The 14,970-nt window shown below is 39.0% G+C and overlaps 1 protein-coding gene and 1 long non-coding RNA gene across 5 annotated transcripts in view; one reads left to right on the forward strand and one right to left on the reverse strand.

Moving 5' to 3' along the window:
• Nucleotides 1-1,976, forward strand: part of LOC129144205 (uncharacterized) — a 50,770-nt gene extending 48,794 nt beyond the window's left edge. The window contains exon 3 of the long non-coding RNA XR_008548398.2: nt 1,329-1,976. This is a non-coding gene — a long non-coding RNA (uncharacterized LOC129144205). The remainder of the gene's footprint in view (nt 1-1,328) is intronic.
• Nucleotides 1-8,517, reverse strand: part of CD53 (CD53 molecule) — a 29,446-nt gene extending 20,929 nt beyond the window's left edge. The window contains exons 1-2 of one of the 4 annotated variants that reach the window (XM_063798500.1): nt 7,755-8,517; nt 5,767-5,859 (exon numbers count right to left, since the gene is read on the reverse strand). The gene's annotated coding sequence lies outside the window, so the exon portion shown is untranslated. The remainder of the gene's footprint in view (nt 1-5,766; nt 5,860-7,754) is intronic. The other 3 variants (XM_003308334.5, XM_009429624.4, XM_063798509.1) reach the window with 3 other exon arrangements.
• Between the last annotated feature and the right edge of the window lie 6,453 nt (nt 8,518-14,970).

Here is a 14,970-nt window from a genome sequence, read left to right on the forward strand (position 1 = left end):
ATCAAACAATAAAGAAAAGCACATGTTTTTTTTTCCATTTGTACCTATTAGGACAAATTGAAAATTTTAAATTTCGGTAATAAAAGATAAATAAATAAATGCAAGTACAGTTTCTGTAAGACTTCCTTTCAGTGAAGAAAAGCGTTTAATAGAAAAACACCTTTCTATGCTAAGATTGAGAATACGTTATTAGAACACATTTCTTTCTCCACTGAAATCTGTTAAGACATGTTGGAAAATCCCAGCAATAAAAGGCAAATGTAAGCACAGTTTCTTTAAGATGCATAAATTGTTTTCTTTCAGTGAATGGAAGTATTTGGTAGAGAAACACCTTTGTAAGCTAAGATTGAGAATATATATTATTAGAACACATTGCTTACTCCATTCAAACCTATTAGGAAAAGTTGAAAAATCCAGCAATAGAAAGCAAATGTAAGCATGCTTTCTTTAAAAAAAATTCTACATTTAAAAAATAAAGTATAAAGAAGAAAGCATAAAATCTTCTGAAATCCCACCTCCCAGAGATAACCATCATTAGCATTTTGGCAAACGTCTTTCCAGACACTTCTCCATATACATTTCTCTATGTACAGATTGTCAATTTACATACAAGAGCATTCGCAAGGTAATTACGGCTCCCTATCCCTTCCTACACAGAGCCTGTGGCAGTCTTTGTTCCTTAGCAAAGACAATTGAGGCTGTGATTAAGAAAAAGTTTTTCTAAATAGGAGCGAAAATCTGCCCCAGTGAGGGCTCCCAAATTTAGGCCTTGCTCAAACAAACTTAGATACGTAATAGATAGTTCACTGAATCCCACAAAATAACTAAGTTCCTCATAAATGTCTTATTTATGATCCTCAAATCAGCCTGACAACTTAGTTGTCATTAGCCCCATTCTGCAAATAGAGAAGCCGAGGACTGGCACAAGGTCACCCAGCTAAGAATCATCAAAGGCAGGGTGAAGGCCAAGTTCTTTCAGCCTCCAAAGCCCATGCTCTTTCCACCACCCCAGGCTCTGGTTTTGTGCCTATTACTTCCCAACTCATTTGGTACAATGTGTTGAGCATCCAGGAGAAGACCTTCCATTTTTCGTCAGCTTGTTTGAACTCCTGTGAGCAGTGGCTGAGGTGCAATCAAAGTTATCGCTGTACGTCCTTTTGAAGAGTAATAAGCAGTTGTAGAGGAAGAAGTAGGAGTAAAATAAAACGAAGCCAAAGCATCAACTCTCATGTATTCGTGTCCACTCATCTCTCCATCAACTAATCAAGGAATATGTTATCTTATTCCTTCCTAAAATTGTAATCTGATAAAAATTTTGTTTCTTCTAGGCCGCTGTTAGGGGAGAGGATTTGGTGATTTATAGAAGAAGAGAGAAATAAGGAAGAAGAAAAGAGGAGAGAAAAAGTGAAGAAAGACAAATCCAGATGATCTTGGAAGCTCACTTCCTCCCATGTGGGAGCTTAGCAAGATACTAATAACAGCTGAGGTGGGACAGGGACTCTTCTAATAAGCTTACTTCCTAAATCAGGAACAGTTACCTAAAACAGTTAGCACTGTTACAGAGTCAAGAGACCAGAGGTTCTCCGTCCTCCTAGGTAGAAATATGCAGAACTTTACATACAGGGTCCCTCGGCTAGAGGCCTGTCCATGGTGTCTGCAGGCTGGCTATGCTCAGATTAAGCAAGATTCTTTGTGGGATAAGAAAAGCCACTTTGTTGGTATTCCTATCAAAAATTTAAATAACCTGAATCTAATCATGAGGAAACATCAGATAAACCCAAATGGAGAAACATTCTAAAAAAGAACTGACCTTACTCTTCAAGAATATCAATGGCAAGAAAAACTCAGGAAGTGTTCCAGACTAAAGGAGACAAAAGTGACAGTTGAAGGCAATGCGTGACTAGAAATTTCCTTTTGCTATAAAGAATATTAAAGAGGTAATTGGTGGAATCTGAATAAAGTACATAGATTGTTAATTATATTGCATAAGTGTTTATTTCCTGGTTCCGATCATTGTAAAGTAGTTATATAAGAGAATGCATTTGTTTGTAGAAATATACACTAACATACTTAGGGGAAGGGGCATCAATCAAGTTACTAATTACTCTCAAATGAGAGAGCCAGAGAATAAACAAATGAAGTAAAATGTTAATATTTTGGAAATCTGGGTGAAAAGGATTTAGAAATTTTTCATAATATTTTTTCAACCTTTTATCAGTCTGAATTTTGTCATTATTTTTTTAAAGAGATGGGAAATAAATAAATGATCTAAGGGATTCTCATCTCAAAATCATTACAATTTGTCTTCTATGTTATAAATACTGAGATTCTACAATAGTTATTTTAAGAAGACTAAACCATGGAATAATTCTTGAATGCCTTTATTTGCTCCTGATATAAAGTAAGCCATAAGTTCAAATTTACTTTAACAAGTAAACTTTAACAAGTTTTAAAAGATATGAGGCATTAAAATCATTTCTTACCCCTATTCCTCAATCTAGTTCTCCTGAAATAGAAAAGGCCAAACAAAAAGGTTTGGAAAATAAAATATATGTTAAGTATTTAGTTTGCTAGCATAGTGGCTTAAGATCAATTACATTTACAATTAAGTGGTATTTTTATGTTTGCTTATGTTAAAATGCACTAGGAATTTATGTAAATGAAGAATACAGTCTAATGATGCTTACTTAATAAAAAATCTCTTAGAAAAGGGACTATAGTATAATGTAGAAGAAAGGGCATGCCATAGAGAATCAGAAGACATTCTAAATAAATATTAAGTAATTTTATGATTTTTGCCCAAGTCATTTTACCTGAAAAGTAAGCAGATTGGACAGTTGCGACAGCTCCCATTTATTGGCTCTCATTGTGAGTTAGATACTTTATTTGAATCTAAATAATCTCTAACTTCGCTTTAAGTACCAATATTCTAATTCTTGGAATATAGCACTCTCATTTTAAATGATTATAAAAATGTATGCTTGTGTCATATTTTCTTTTACAACAATTCTTGGTCAGAGCTATGACATATTGATGCTATTGCTTGGGTAGAAATTCTGCTGTGTGCTTATGAAATGGATAATGAAGAGAGAGCACTCACCTCTAACTCTCAGCATAGAGATTCCTGGCCTTTACTCTGAGTGGTCATCCACTGGCTTTGCAAATGCATGTCTTTCTCTTTCCCAAACCCACCTCCAGACAGCCTTCCCAAACTGACCACCCAACCTCCAGTTCAATCCTTCCCTCCTCTGCCCCAGCAGCCATGCTGGAGTCCTGCTCTGCATAGCTGTCTGTTTTCTCTGGGTTACTTTGCTTCAGTGCACTGCACCTGCAGTGGCAGATGGGTCCTAGGAGCTTCCTGAGGACAGGTGCCCAGTCTCTAGGGCCCAGGGTGATCTACACACAGTGGATGCTTGCTCGGTACAAGAAGTGCCCTAGGCTGACTAATCTAGGAACGCAGAACAAACCACTATAACTGAATCAACGCAGTACTTCCTGGAACAGAAGCTAAGCTGAAAACAATGGCTGTAACCTCACAAGAAGCTCCACCCTTCCTTCTGCTCTAAGTGAAAATCTAGGTTGAGGAGGCAAAAACCTGCCTCTTCTCCCTCATTTCAAACCCACATCCCATCAATTCTGTCGTGTGAACATGGTGGGCATAGCCCCACCCAGAGCTGGACCTAGGACCTGCCTGGTCAGCGATCTTGCCCTCCACTTTCTGGTGCCAAGTAGGAGAAAGGGCTTCCCACTTCATGTGGCTCTGTAAACATGGTGTGTTACACTGCAGTCTCACTTGCTTTCTCTCATTTCTAACATGCCTGGAGGTACACACTTCTTTGAATTTGAATATACAGCACCCTTGGTCTAGAATGTCTCTATAGCAAACCCATACTTCTGTGAAAGTGAACCCACCAGTCACCTCTCCAGGCAGTTTTTGGCACAGTCCTAACTCCTCCTACAGTTTGTGCACGTTCTCCATCTATTATAGAAAAGAGCACATTGCACTGTATTTGTATATTGCTGTGACTGTCATCCATAATAAACTCTACAACTCCTTTCAGATGATAATCTTTTCTGTTATCCTGTATCTCCAGCACCAAGTGCCATATCTGGTCATGGGGTAGGAGTGGGAAAGGAGAACCAGAGTCCGAGGGCTTCTGTGCAGTCAGAGGTCAATCAGAGGGCACAAAAAACCAAGGACCAACAGACTTTGTCCTTTCCAGTTTGTGCCTCTTGTCAGTGAACAAAGGTGAGGTCACTTAGGTGGTGGTAACCATAGCTGTGAAGGCATGAACTTGGAATCATTCCTCATGAATATAAAGGTACCCAATCCTTTCATTTAAAAGTTAAATGTTCTTAACTGGCCCACACAGGAAACATCACAGGAAATAATGTTTCAGTTCAGTCTTTGCTCCCATTCAACCACAATTTCAAAATAGTACAGATTCTCCTCAAGATTGAGAAAGCAAAACCTCTTTGTTTGTCCAGCAGCTGGGAGTTTGCTTTTTCTCAGCTTTCTTCCAAAGCACATGCACAGTATGATATCTCTTATCTCCCATGGGAGTTTCTTAAGAGTAGGACTGTTTGCTAGACAAATATTCTCCTTCTACCTTTTCATCTCCCTCCCCCACAATTCCCAAAGCACAGTGCCTGGCCTCAGGAGGCACCTACCACTTGATTATTAAGTGAATTTATTTAAAAGACTGCTTTTTATTTTTTAATACAAGGCTCAATAAACTCTGAGGTGTTTTGGGAATCTAGAGCCCTCTCCCCGTCCCCACCCCTCTTGGAAATCTAGAGCCCTCTGCCCTGTTCCCAATCCTCATACTTAGATGGGTGGGTGTAGTCAAAGAGAACTTTCTCCTTTCTGCTCCAGGGCATAATCAAGTGAAATTCTCACAGGTCTTGGAAGAAGAAAGCTCTTATATAGAGTTTCCTATGGTGGTCACAGAGAGTCAGGACCGAAGCTCTGCTAACACTTTGCTGAGTCCATGCAACCTCAGTCATTAGTTACAGCACATGATTGGAAATTACTGCAGTATCAAGTTTTGGGGATTGCACTTTATACGTGCATTTCATGTTACATTTATCAGTGGTCATGTTTTGTACACCAAGGATAATTTGGGGAAATGCTGAGGATCACAATGTGCTTCCTGCTCCTTAAAAGCCAACAATCTATGCATCCTTTAGAGATGTCTAGCTTTCACCTTTTAAAATACAGTTACTGAGCACATCCTGGTGTTTTGATTTTTAGCCACCTTTCTATTTAGTGGCTTTGAAGAACCACAGTGGGAGTCACTAAATTTACTTTTGAAATTTTCTCAAATGAAAAGGAACTGTGTCTTCTAGCTGTCTTTCTAAAGACAGCTCTGGCTGTGGGTTCTTTCTTACTTTAAAATCACAAGACCAATTTTCTGAAGACCAGAGCACATAGGAAATCTCCCCAATGTCATCTCACATAGAAAGCTCCAGGCATCAGAATTACTACACAGAGTAATTCAAGCTCTGAAGCAATTAAGGCATGTGAATGCCTCGACTCAGAGATTTAGATAATGGGAACCTGATTAAGTAAAAGTATTTCTGGCCTGATTGCCTTTGGGGATGTTACTAGGATCTTGCTAATCTGTTTTACTTTGTGCACTAAATATTTGTGAAAGAGAAGTTGCCGGAGATTTTTTGGTTACTAGAGAGGTATATGGAGACCCCTAAGAATACGCCCTACCCCACATTAGACAGCAAGCCAAGTTAAAACGTCATCAACCTTACCTTTTCCAGGCACCGTTCCTCAGTCCTTTAGACAGAATTTAGTGATTATCCTTGAGGTGGCCGAGACAAGGCTGGTAACACAGATATCCGGGGCTATTTGTGTAAAAGCAGAAGTGAAGGGTGAAAAAATATGATCATGCTGTGACGACAGGAAGCCCAGATGAGAAGAAGGAGGAAGTGAGGCTGAGTCCGCCCTCTTTAGTCTCAGAGATTTAGTACTTTCCCAGTGGCTTTTTAGAAGCTTCCTCTCACAGCCCACCCTAAATTAGTTTTGTGAAACAAAGGAAAACTTCAAAACCAAGTTGGTTCAGGCACAGATCTGTGAGCAGTGGTGGATTCTAGGGTAATTTGGCAATGATTTTTGCTTAGAAAAGGACAGTGCTTCTCAATCAAGGTGGCATCTCAGAATTAACTGTGTATTTGTTCAAAAAGAAGTATGCCTGGCCCCACCACCAGTTTCCCATTCAGGTAGACAGACTGGAGGGGAACACAGGAACCAATATTTCTAAACATTTTCTAGGCCCGAGACTTTGGAATGTCTTTCTGAAGATTCTCTGCCCCCTCCTCATACTCCCTCTGTCTGGCTTCAGCCAGTCTCTAGACTTGAATTGGACACCATTTGCAGACTTCTCTGTCTCGAGAGCAAGACTGTCTTAAGGTGAGTCCCCAAGGCATAATCCCAGGGGCACTGGTAGAAATGATTTGGTTAGTACAGGAAACACCACATTTGGAGCCAAAGATCTGAGTTTCAGTTCCAGCTTTATCTCTTTTAGCTGTGAGATCTTGAGCAAGTCTCAATCTGTCAGCCTCAGTTTATTAATGGTAACACCTAATAATAATCCTACTAGTTACTGTTACATCCTTATTTATATACAAGAAAACAGGCGCTCAAAGAGGTTAGAAAATTTGCCCAAGCTCATACAACTAAGACATATCAGAGGTAGGATTAAAATTCAAGGTCACAGAGAATGCCTTTTGAGAAACACTGTGATCAATATATTTTGAAAAATGTGTTTCTAGTTTCACTATGCTGCATCACTGGAATTTTCTTAGATTGGGTCAAAGGAGTATGTGACAACCCAAATGTATCACTAGCTAGCTATGAAACTTGGAAGCAATCACTGGGCCCCAGTGTTTTCATCTTATAAATGAACAGATAGATGACACTCTGCGGTGCTGACTTGGGGGCATGTCTCTGGGAAAGCTAGCTGTCTCCTGCTTCCTTCACCCTGAGACATTCAGATCCAGAGTAATCTCCAGCCAGGGCTGTCTTGTGGGGAAAACTGAATTAAATGAAGGTAAAAAGGTCTTTACTGCAGAACTTGTCAGTCCTTAATATTCTCTAAGCAGGGGAAATAATATATAGATTTCTCCAAACTTATCTGAGCATGGAACTGTGTGGGGGGTGTGTGTGTGTGTGTGTGTGTGTGTGTAGTTTCTCTTGGGGAACAATTTTTCAGTGTAACTACACTTTAGGGAATGCTATTAAAAACTCTCTGCACCTCGGCTGGAATCACTGCCCCTCACTCAGAGCTGCTGCCATGCTTACAGGTCCCTGAAGTGGTGGGGCTGAGGAGAGGCTTCTGGCTGAACTCATATTTTCCTAGTTATCTCACCCATTCTGATGGCTCTAATTACTATCTGTCTATTCCAAAGATTCACAAATCTATATAGATGCCATGATCTCTCCTTTGAGCTCCACTCTCTCCCAGGCACCTCAAATTCAATATCCAAATTCAGTTTGATTAACTTGGCATCCCCACACTCAAGCCTGCTCCTCCCACCGTGTCCACCACCCAGGAAAGGCCTGACTGGCCTTTCAGCCACGTTCATGAGAAACCAGGTGTCCTCTTAAGCTATTCTCTCTCCCACACCGCCACCTATTATCAGCCACCAAGTCCTGTCAGTTATGCTTTTGCCTAAATATTTCTCAAACCAGACCACCTCTCTCCAACCCCATAGAAATTACATTAGTCTTTATCTTTTACCTGTGTTACAGGATCCCACTCTCCTTCAAGACCAGCTTGGATGTTTCTTCAGTCTGTCCTCAGGAAGAAGGGAGGAGAGCCTTCTAAAATGCAAATTTAATCACATGACTCCCCAGCTTAAAACTCTCAGCTGGCTATTTCTTCCCCGGCCCCACCCCCAAGATCTCCTCACACTGGGTAACACTGGGTGTGGAATTCCTTTTAGTTGCTTAAACAAATCAATCTAGTTCTGTCTCACGAGCTCTCTCTAGAATATCCTCTCACCTGTTCACTTAATTCCTTACTCATCCCCCATCATAGCACCAGAAAGCCCTCCAGGCAGGAACAGTTACTCCTGCTCTCTGCTCCCATTGCCCACAGGCATTCCTCCACCCTCTGTCATTCCTTGTTTTTCATTGTTTTCCCCACTAGACTGAAAGCTCTGTAGGTTCTATGTTACTCTGTGTATGTTGGGTGATCTTGCTCATGACTGTATTTTTAGTGCCTGGTATTGGGTCTGGCACATAAGAGGTGTTCTATAAATATTTGAATAGTTTCAGGTAATGTGAGGCCTGAAAGTTAGGGGAACCAGAAATTTGGGACGGGCAGAGAGAGTAAGGGGAAGAAAGAGATAGGCAGACTGAACATCTGCAGAGAGAGAAGTGATAAATAAGGGGGAATCTTAGGAATATCGGGAAGACTATCTCAAGACAAATTGTTCACAGCAAAATAGGTGACCATTTTAATGCAGAACATTTTTCCTTGAATGTGCCTCTTTCCATCATTTCACTGGGAAGAGTTGTTCCAAGTGCCAGACAACTAGAGGTGGCTGTTTCCTGGGTTTAGGGGTTTGGTAGAGAACAACGTGCCCACTTATACCCATACCTATAAAATTTTATTGAGAATTAATTCTGTTTCTGACCATCAGATATTTAGAATTCATTTGGAGGGACAAGAACAAAAACAAATAGAGAATAAGACAATGTCAGGGAACCCCATGTTATTGAATAATCCAAAAGAACGCTCAAAAACTTTGAAAAAACTAAATTAGAAAAGGCATTTAGCAGAAGCTCAGACTCATGGCTTGGTCTTCTCAATACGGGGTATACTGATCACCATCATAGATGATAATAGAACCTGAGAGTTTAGGAAACTTGAACTTGGCCAGACGAATAGTGGGAATACAAATTATGAGTACTCTACTATTGTGCGGTCGTATTTGCCCAAATACATTCTGAATAGACAAATACTCACATAGACATTTTGAATTTAGTCCCCATTTAGGCCTTTTTCAAAAGCCTTCTAAGTGAGCAGTTCTGTTTTATTATTGGAAGATAATCACTGTTGAAATATGAGAATATAGATATAACTTCCAAGTTTATTTCAGAGTTATTTAAATATATAAGGATATTAGAGTTTAGGAGGCATAGATTTTGTGAGAATTATAAGATTGGAAACTTCAAATAGGAGATTAAAGTTAACTAGTAGTACATTGGATTTTGCTTATGGGCTCTAAGAGTAAAGTTTTGAAGAAAATGCTATAGAACATCATTCTTAACTTTCATTTTAGGTTCAAACGTACATATGCAGGCTTATTATACAGGTAAATTGCGTGTGACAGGGTTTTGGTGTACAGATTATTTCATCACCCAGGGGTAAGTATAGTGACCAACAGGTAGTTTTTTAATCCTCTCCCTCCTTCCCCGCTCCACCCCCAAGTAGGCCCTAGTGTCTGTTTTTCCCTTCTTTGTGTCCATGTGTACTCAGTGTTGAGTTCCCACTTATAAGTGAGAATATGCGATATTTGGTTTTCTCTTCCTGCATTAAATTGCTTAGGATAAGGCCTTCTACCTGCATCCATGTTGCTGCAAAGAACATCATCTCATTCTTTCTTATGACTGCATAGTATTCCATGGTGTATATATACCACATTTTCTTTTTCCAGTCTATCATTGATGGGCATTTAGATTGATTCCGTGTCTTTGTTATTGTAAAGAGTGCTATGATGAACATACACATGCGTGTGTCTTTATGATAGAACAATTTGTATTCCTTTAGATATGTACCCAGTAATGGGATTGCTGGGTCAAAAGGCAGTTCTGTTTTATGTTCTTTGAGAAATTTCCAAACTGTTTTCCACACTGGCTAATCTAATTTACATTCCCACCAACAGCGTATAAGCATTCTCTTTACTCTGAAACCTCGCCAACACCTGTTATTTTTTGGCTTTTTAATAATAGGCATTTTGACTGGTGTGAGATGGTATCTCATTGTGGTTTTGATTTGCATTTTTCTAATAATTAGCGATGCTGAGTATTTTTTCATATGCCTGTTGGCTACATGTGTGACTTCTTTTGACAAATGTCTATTCATGTCCTTTGCTCACTTTTTAATGGAGTTGTTTGGTTTTTGCTTGTTAATTAGTTTAAACTTCTTATAGATTTGGATATTAAACCTTTGTCAGATACATAGTTTGCAGATATTTCCTCCCATGCTCCAGGCTGTCTATTTACTCTGTTGATAGTTTCCCTTTCTGTTCAGAAGCTCTTTGGTTTAATTAGGCCTTATTTATCAATTCTTGTTTTTGTCACAATTGCTTTTGGCATCTTCATCATCAAGTCTTTACCAGGGCCTTTGTCCAGAATGGTATTTCCTAGGTTATTTCCCAGGGTTTTTAAAGTTTTAGGTTTCAGATTTAAAATTTAATCCATCTTGAGTTGATTTTGGTATATGGTATAAGGAAGGGGTCCAGTTTCAATCTTCTGCATATGGATAGCCAGTTAGCCCAGTACCATTTATTGAGTATGGAGTCCTTTCCATATTGCTTGTTTTTGTCAGCTTTGTTGAAGATCAGATGGTTGTAGGTGTGCAGCATTATTTCTGGGCTCTCTATTCTGTTCCATTGGTCTATGCGTCTGTTTCTGTATCAGTACCATGCTGTTTTGGTTATGATAGCCTTGTAGTATAGTTCAAAGTCAGGTAACATGATGCTTCCAGCTTTGTTCTTTTTGCTTAGGATTATCTTGGCTATTTGTTTTTAGCTCCATATGAATTTTAAAATAGTTTTTTTCTAGTCCTGTGAAGAATAGTGTTGGTAGTTTGATAGGATTAGCATAGTATCTGCAAATTGCTTTGGGCAGTATGGTCATTTTAACAATATTGACTCTTCCAATTTATGAGCATGGAATGTTTCCCATTTGTTTCTGTCATCTCTAATTTCTTTGAGCAATGTTTTGTAATTCTTATTGTAGAGATCTTTCACCTCCCTGGTGAACTGTATTCCTAGGTATTTTATTCATTTTGTGGTGTTCGTGAATAGGGTTGCATTCTTGATTTGGTCCTCAGCTTGGAAGCTGTTGATGTATATAAATGATAGTGATTTTTGTACATTGGTTTTATATATGTTGACACTTTGCTGAAGTTGTTTATCAGATCTAGGAGCTTTTGAGCAGAGACTATGGGGTTTTCTAGATATAGAATCATATTATTGGCGAACAAGGATAATTTGACTTCCTCTCTTCCTATTTGGATGGGTTTTATTTATTTCTCTTGCCTAATTGCTCTGGCTAGGACTTCCAGTACTATTTGAATAGGAGTGGTGAGAGTGGGCATCCTTGTCTTGTTGCAGTTCACAAGGGGAATGCTTCCAGCTTTTGCCCATTCGGTATGATGTTGGCTGTGGGTTTGTCATAGATGGCTCTTATTATTTTGAGGTACGTCCCTTCAATGCCTAGCTTGTTGAGGGTTTGTAACATGAAGGGATGTTGAATTTTATCAAAAGCCTTCTCTGCATCTATTGAGGTAATCATGTGGTTTTTGTTTTCAGTTCCGTTTATGCGGTGAATTACATTTATTGATTTGTGTATGTTGAACCAACTTTCCATCCAAGGGTTAAAGCCTATTTAATCATGGTGGATTAGCTCTTTGATGTTCTGCTGCATTCAATTTGCTGGCATTTTGTAGGAGATTTTTGTGTCTATGTTAATTAGGGGTATTGGCTCGAAATTTTCTTTTTTGTTTTTTTTTTCTGCCAGGTTTCGGTATTAGGATGATGCTGGTTTCATACAAGTAGTTAGAGTGGAGACCCTCCTCCTGAATTTTTTGGAATGGTTCAGTAGGAATGGTAGCAGCTCTTCTTTATACATCTGGTAGAATTTGGCTGTAAATTCTTCTGGTCTTGTGCTTTTTCTGGTTGGTAGGATTTTTATTACTGATTTCATTTTGGAAACTGTTATTGGTCTGTTCAGGCATTCAGTTGCCTCCTGGTTCAAACATAGGAGGTTGTATGTTTCCAAGAATTTATCCATTTCTTCCAGGTTTTCTAGTTTGTGTGCATACAAGTGTTCATAGTAGTCTCTGAGAGTTTGTGTATTTCTGTGGAGTCATTGGTAATGTCCCTTTTGTCATTTCTGATTGTGTTTATTTGGAACTTCTCTCTTTTTTTATTTATCAGTCTAGCTAGCAGTCTGTCAATCTTATTTATCCTTTCAAATAACCAGCCCTTTGATTTGTTGATCTTTTGTATGGTTTTTGCATCTTAATTTCCTTCAGTTCAAATCTGATTTTGGTTATTCCTTGTCTTCTGCTAGCTTTGGGGTTACTTCACTCTTGTTTTTCTAATTCCTTCAGGTACGATGTTAGGTTGTTAATTGTGATCTTTCTACCTTTTTGATGTGGACATTTAGTGCTATAAGCTTTTCTCTTAATACTGCTTTAGCTGTTTCCTAGAGATTCTAGTACAGTGTATCTTTGTTCTCATTCATTTCAAAATATTACTTGACTTATGCTTTAATTTCATAATTTACCCAAAAGTCATTTGGCGGCAGGTTGTTTAATTTCCATGTAGTTGTGTGGTTTTGAATGATTTTCTTCATACCGATTTCAATTTTTATTGCACTGTGGTCTGAGTGTGTGTTTGGCATGATTTGGGTCTTTTTAAAATTTGCTGAGGGTTGTTTTATGGCCAACTGTGTGGTTAATTTTAGAGTGTGTGCCATGTGCAGATGAGACAAATGTATATTCTTTTGGTTTTGTGTGGAGAGTTCTGTAGATGTTGTTTAGGCCCATTTGGTCAAGTGTCAGGTTCAGGTCCCAAATATCTTTGTTAGTTTTCTATCTCAATGATCTGTCAGTGGGGTGTTGCAGTTTCCCACTAATATTGTGTGGTTACCTAAGTCTGTTTGCAGGTCTCTAAGAACTTGCTATATGAATCTGGGTGCTCCTGTGTTGGGTGCATATATATTTACGATAGCTATGTCTTCTTGTTTAATTGAACCCTTTACCATTATGTAATGCTCTTCTTTGTTGTTTTTGATCTTTGTTGGTTTAAAGTCTGTTTTGTCTGAAATTAGACTAGTAACTCCTACTTTTTTCTGTTTTCTGTTTGCTTGATAGATTTTTCTCCACTTATTTACTTTGAGTCTGTGGGTGTTATTGCATGTCAGATGGTCCTCTTGAAGACTACATACAGTTGGATCTTGCTTCTTTATCCAACTTGCTACTCTGTGCCTTTTAATTGAGGCATTTTGTCTGTTTACATTCAAGGTTAATATTGATATGTGAAGATATGATCCTGTTGTCATGTTGTTAGCTGGTTATACAGACTCGTTTGTGTGGTTGCTTTATAGTGTCAATGGTCTCTGTGCTTAAATGTGTTTTTGTGTTGGGCTGGTAACAGTCTTTCATTTCCATATTTAGCACTCCTTTAAGGGCCCCTTGTAAGGCAGGACTGGTGGTAATGAATTGCCTTAGCATTTGCTTCTCTGAAAATGATCTTATTTCTTATTTGCTCATGAAGCTTAGTTTAGCTGGATATGAAATTACTGGTTGAAATTTCTCTTCTTTACAGATGCTAAATATAGCCCCCAGTGTCTTATGGCTTATAGGGTTTCTGCTGAAAGGTCTGCTATTAGGCTGATGGGGTTCCCTTTGTAGGTGTCTCCTCCCTTCTCTTTAGCTGCCTTCAACATTTTTTCTTTCATTTCATCCTCTGAGAATCTGATTACTATGTGACTTGAGGATGATCATCTTGTATAGTATCCCAGAAGAGTTCTCTGCATTTCCTGAATTTAAATGTTCATCTCTCTAGCAAGGTTGGGGAAACTTTAATGGATGGTGTCCTCAAATATGTTTTTCAACTTGCTTGTCTTCTCTGCCTCCTTTCAGGGATGCCAATGAGTCATAGATTGATCTCTTCACATAAGCCCATATTTCTCAGAGGTTTTGTTCATTCTTCCTTATTGTTTTTTCTTTATTTTTGTCTGACTGAGTTAGTTTGGAGAACTAGTCTTCAAGCTCTGAGACTATTTCCTCAGCTTGGTTGGTTTTGCTGTTAATACTTGCATTTTATTATGAGATCCTTGAAATGAATTTTTCAGCTTTATCAGATCAATTTGGTTCTTTCTTAAAATAGCTATTTCATCTTTCATCTTTTATATCATTGTATTGTATTCCTTAGATTCCTTGGATTGAGTTTAGACTTTCTCCTGTCAATGATCTTTGTTCCTATCCATATTCTGAATCCTCTTCCTGTCATTTCAGCCATTTCAGCCTGGTTAAAAGCCATTTCTGGGGAACTAGTATGGTCATTTGGAGGTAAGAAGACATTCTGGCTTTTTGAATTGCTGGAGTTCTTGCATTGGTTTTTTTTCTCATTTGTGTGGGCTGATGATCCCTCAGTCTTTGAAGATGCTGTACTTTGGATTTTTTTTTTTTTTTGGCTTTTATCTTCTCTGATGCCCTTGGTGGTTTGATTGCAACATGAGGTGGGTTCAGTCAACTGAATTCATATCTGGAAAGTTTTACAGGGCAAAGGCTCAGCTCAGCACTTCTGATCTGCATGCTGTGACTCTGGGGGGCTGGTACTCAGCTTCTAGCTTTGTTCTCCAGTCCCTGGAGATTAGGAACCTGCTATGCTGGTGGGGCCAAAGTGCTCCTAGTCTACTGGCCACAACACTCCAATGGGTGGTTCTAGCAAAAGTGTTTTATCAGGATCTATGTTCACTCATGTATGCCAGCAGCCATGACAGCATGGTGGAATCAACCAGTACATTTCCCAGCCTCCATATGTTCTGGAGTCTTTTCTATGGATCTCCTCCCAGTACCTGCAGGTCACAGGATGACAGACAGAGGCTGCAGTAGAATCACTCAGGGACTCCTGGAACAGAGAAGATGGAGCAGTGGAGACAGCAACTAAGCTCAGTGCCAGAACATCATCTTTAATAAGAAAATGTATCAT

The sequence above is a fragment of the Pan troglodytes genome, chromosome 1 (assembly GCF_028858775.2).
Source record: "Pan troglodytes isolate AG18354 chromosome 1, NHGRI_mPanTro3-v2.0_pri, whole genome shotgun sequence".
In the NCBI taxonomy this organism is placed as follows: domain Eukaryota; kingdom Metazoa; phylum Chordata; class Mammalia; order Primates; family Hominidae; genus Pan; species Pan troglodytes.